The following is a 5634-nucleotide window of genomic DNA, read 5'->3' on the forward strand; positions in this document are numbered from 1 at the left end:
TATAATCATCCTTCGTTGGTGGCCTGATATTGACAATACGTGTTTCACAGCTTTTGGACCCCTCCTTCTCATGCTCTGCTAAGTCAACAAGTTTTGAAGTGCGGCTCCTTGCAATTCCGGACAAAAATAGGGCCGTACCAGCGGCCTTCTTCTTTGGCTCGAATGGGGAAACCAATTTGGGGACCGAGAATTTTGTTTTCTTTGGTTGCGGTGGTGTCTTATCATCATTTTTGGGTGCCGGTGGTGTGGAAGATTGCGGTGTTGAAGCATGGGGTTTAGGTGATGGTGGTGAAGCCTGGGGTAGGTGATGGTGGGGGAGTGGGTTTTGATGGTGGCGGGGATGGTGGTTGAGGCATTATTGGTGATGGTGGTGGTGGGGATTGTGGATGCAAGATAGGAGAGGTTGGTGGAGTGGGAAGAGATGTGGGATGGGATGACTCCTGAGTCTGCGGCACTTCTCGGGGTGATGGTTCTGGTACCTGAGACAGCAGGACGTCCCGTCGAGGCCAAAGAATAAAATTCTTGATAGCTTGTCCCAGTTTCTCAATGCCCTCGGGACTGGGAATGTCTAGCATGTCGTCCTCATATCCTTGGACAACTGTTAACACTTCCACCCTGCAGTAGTCCTCAGGGATCTCACTACCATGGAATTGACGCCCCGGGATCGCAAGTCCTGTGGCTACTTCCCTTGTACGGTTATTGTTAAAATCATACCTTAGGACTAGGGAGCAAGGCACAGGACTATCGATCTCATCAACTGGGTAGCGGACCTTGTCTCCGGTAGAGGCAATACTACTCGGGACGACCGGAGCTTGCCATCATTTTTGTGATCATCAGAAGCATGCCAACTCATAAGTTTTGCATCCTCAGGGTTAGCAAACAAACTCCTCAGTCGATCTACCACTGGAAGGTACCACATCACTAAAGCAGGAATCTTTTTCTGCGCATAATAGTCAACCTCTTCTTTATCTTTGCTCATGGGTTTTGAACTCTGTTGGGTGTTCTTTTGGACCTTCTTTTGCTTCTTCCCTGCTTTACACATGGAGGCAGCACAATCCTCTCGATAGTCTTTGTTTGTCTTGTACCGACTTGCACCACACTTTAGACAACTATCTAAGTCCTTGTAATCATCACCTCGGTACAGGATACAATGATTTCTACACGCATGGATCTTCTCGACACCCATAGTCAGCGGAGTGATCAGCTTCTTTGCATAGTACGTGTTAGCAGGAACTTTGTTCTCCTTTGGAAGCATATCGCCGATAATACTTAAGAACGCATCGAATCCAGCATCGGACAAACCATACCTGGCTTTTGCCATCAACAGTTTTAGCACAGCTCGTAACGTTGTGTACTCTTTGGTACAACCTTTAGACTCATCATACAAAGGCTCTTCTACTGCCTTCTTCAAGGCCTCCATCCCTTTCATTAATAACATTGATGGTTCAGTATGACGACGCAACATTGCCTCCAAGAATTCAACATCTTCTGCAGCCGTATCATTTGGTAAGACATGAGTTCTTGCACCATCATTTCCCCCAGCAGATCCACCAGCGGTAACATTTGGCACAACATGTTCACTCTGGGGTGTGTCGTGGAAAAACTGATCAGCAGGCATGCCTGGACCATCGGTGTCGATGTGTGCTGGGTCCCCAACTGTATAAGGCGCTGAGCTACCCTCTCCATGCTTTGTCCAAATCAAGTAATCCTTCATAAATCCTCGGCAGACTAGATGAGAAATGATTACTTCAGTATCTTCAAATAGAAGAATATTTCTGCAGTCGTAGTATGGCCAATATATATGCTTCGTCTTTGTTCTCAAAGCATGGTTCTTAGCGGCATCAACAAACCTATGCACCTCAGGTATATATGATGGATCTAGTCTTGATAAGTTATACATCCATAAGGACCTCTCCATCATGACCTGTTGAAAAGTTAGTAAATTAATTGAAATATTGTCTACGAATATTTGTTATTAAAAATAAAAGAAGACCTAACAATTAAATCAAATTGAAAAAGGAATCATGGAAATGGTGAGAGGAGAGGCAACATCTTAAACAAGAGGGCACAAAAATGCTTATCGCGTAATTAAATCAAATTTACATAAAAAGTAACATCCTAAACAATATAATTTAAAAAACTAAAAAGAAAACTTACCTTTCTTAGCCACCTCCACCTCCTTCCAAGAAATGAAGATCAAAACCTCCACCCTTGTATTTTGACCTGTTGAAAAGTTAGTAAATTAATTGAAATATTGTCTACGAATATTTGTTATCAAAAATAAAAGAACACCTAACAATTAAATCAAATTGAAAAAGTAAAACAAGTATCAAAAATAAAGACAAAACCATAAATATATATCTTTATATCACTAAAATAAATTTGACAAGGTACAAAAACACTGTTGATTGAAACTAAATATATTATATCACTAAAACATTTGAGAAGGAAACATGGAAATGGTGAGAGGAGAGGCAACATCTGAAGCAACCTCATATATAAAAAATGCTTATCGCATAATTAAATCAAATTTACATAAAAAATAACATCCTAAACCATATAATTTAAAAAACTAAAAAGAAAACTTATCTTTCTCTCCGAAGCATGGAAACACCATTCATGGAAACTACTACATATATATTTCTTGGATTCACAAATTAGAGAAGTAAACATAAAAAAGAAGATAGGAGAGACATCATATATCCATCTTAAGCAACTTTATTTGAGCAAAATAGACCATACCTAGCTATTCTACTCTCTCTCTCATGGTGAAACCCTAGATCCAAAAAGTAGCTCAAATTGAGCAAGAGGGCACAAAAAGAGGCATTAGAGGCATCAACTAACCTTTCTTAGCCACCTCCTTCCAAGAAATGAAGATCAAAACCTCCCCCCTTGTATTTTGAAAAATCTGGACCTGCAAGATGGGCTGCAATGGAAGGTGGCTGCGAGCTGCAGTTCTGCCCGAGGAGGAAGAAGGGGCTGGTCGTATTTATAGGAAGATAAATCACAGGCGGTTTGTTATGTGAACCGCCTGTGTAAATCCATTAACACAGGCGGTTCGCATAACTGAACCGCCTGTGTAAATGGTCCATTTACACAGGCGGTCATGTTATGTGAACCGCCTGTGTTAATAGATTTGCACAGGCGGTTCACATAACCGAACCGCCTGTGTAAATGGATCATTTACACAGGCGGTTTTCTTACAATAACCGCCTGTAGTGAGCCTTTTATACAGGCGGTTTTGAATTCTAGCCGTACAAATTTTCAACACAGGCGCATTATAACTAAAACCGCCTGTAGAAATGGTTTACCCCGCCGGCTTAGAACCTCTGTGTACTAGTGGAGGTAGGATAATCAACACTAATTCACACCTGCTCTTTGTGGCATATAAAATGGAAGCATTATATTCATGCATGCCTAGCATCTCGATTGAGGACCCTAGCTCTTCCTTGTTGGCACACTGCATGGGGCAATTCAAACCATGATGAACTGGTGGCTGTGGGCACGTTTGACTGGGCATATAATTTGTGGAACTCATTTTCACCACATCTATAACATCTTCATGATATAGCTAACTATGGCTAGAATAGTATTTCTGTAGTATTTCTGTATATGTTTCTATCAATGCAAGTAAATTAATATATAGCAGCTTCATATTATATATGGACACATGCATCTAACTATATATGGCTTGCATTATTACAGGAATTTGAAGTCCTTACCAATAAAATCGACTTAGAGGATATTAGAGAGAAGATCGCAATGTTCATTGTGTCAAAGATCATCGACCAAAAAGGCGAGTTTAATGGATCATCAGTTTAATTAGCTGCAATGTATTCCATCGATTTGCGTACTAATAGCTACATATGCATATGCATATACGATTGATATATGCATATGCATGCGCACAAATATAAAAGCACACATAGCTAACTTTATATATATAAATAACTTTTTAGTCTCCGGCTGTTCATTTTATTTGGTTGATCGATCTGTTTTGTGATCAGCAGTGTACAAAATTATCTATCTTTTTTGACCTTAATTATTTTTTTCGAGTGATTAAAAATTTATTCCATCGAGATGATCCCTCATGTGCGTGATGATATCTATATATATCATTAATTAATTGTCGTGTGAGAGATAATTTACATTGATGGAGACGCTTTGAGATTAGCTAGTGTATGTAAACTTCAGACCCGTCCACCACATGCTCGTCTCTAATAGTTGTCTGTAATAGTTTTGTACAGACACCTCGTAAACTTATTTAGAGACACGTGTAACACATTTGCCGACGCAAGCGTATGTCTCATAAGGTTATTTGAGACGCGTGTAAGGTTATTTACAAACGTGTGTCGTTTCTTGCGTCTGTATGTACTATTGATATAGACGCGCAAAAACCCGTCTGTAATAAGGGCTTATCACAGACGCGTTATGTCAGACACGCCTTTTTTATTCTGTAATGGGCCTTAATGCGCGTCTGTGATGTCATTTATTTACATAGGTGCTGCCGCTGTAGCTGTTTTAGGCACTGTACCCCTATTTGTACTCATGTTGAATTAGCTCTTTTATTAGTCCGGTACAGCTTGATTTTACTTTAGAAAAAATCTGCCGCTAAATGTCTATAGCCTGCTATTTTAAACAATGGGCCTGACTGGGTCTGCATTGGCATGCGTCGTTGGCAAGAGGAAAAATGATTTTCCCTTTTTCGTCTACTGTTTTGGGAAGTAATAAAATACCGGTCAGAACCAAACAAAATCCAAACACACATGCATCTAGACAATATATGTGATGCACCAATTAAGATAGAAATTTGTTTGAAGGAGGTGACAGAGAGTTAGGGTCTGGTTTTTAGGGAAAAAGGATAACATTTATTGATATCGTCTTCATGCTGAATTTGACTGTTCTCGAACAATTATTTTATTTTCTTATTTTTTTTGAAAAGAAGCTACGTCATGAAATTGACTTGAACAATATCCATAACAATAGCGTTGTTGCAAAAGTCTTCAAGTTGGGATTGTGAAGGTCAGGTATGTATGGAAGAGTTCGATTGACTTGAATTGGTCCTAATCAATAAATGGGACACACATACAAGAAAGAAATTAAAATTTGGTACTTTCATATTACATAAAAATACAAAAGTTTACCGGTAGCATGCAAAATTAATCTAGAGTAACTCAACAGATTCTTTTGCCCTCATATTGAAACTATATTTCTTGGGCATCGAGATAATTTAGTTTATATGATATAAACGAACACTTTGTTAACATTAGATTTTATTTTTCATTAATATAGTTTGAGCAACAATAATGGTTAAATTTTGGTTCTAAACAACACATATATACACAAAACTCCTGATAGTATATTCAAACTATATATGTTATTGCTTCATAACTTAGAGCATCTATCCAAGAGATCTGAAAACCCACCCAGAACATTGATTTTTTGGAAAGATTGGAAAAAGCGTCTCTCCAACAACTCCTAAATTATGTCAACTACTAACCTTTGAGCACTCGAGAAAATTGACCCCATTGCATGGAAATAGGTTGTTGAAGCTCGTTGCCTGCCAATGCTACTATCACGCGGGGCTGTAAATCGGCAAGCTAGGCACTTAGGCTAGACTCAGTGAGAGTTTTA

The sequence above is a fragment of the Sorghum bicolor genome, chromosome 5 (genome assembly GCF_000003195.3).
Source record: "Sorghum bicolor cultivar BTx623 chromosome 5, Sorghum_bicolor_NCBIv3, whole genome shotgun sequence".
In the NCBI taxonomy this organism is placed as follows: Eukaryota; Viridiplantae; Streptophyta; class Magnoliopsida; order Poales; family Poaceae; genus Sorghum; species Sorghum bicolor.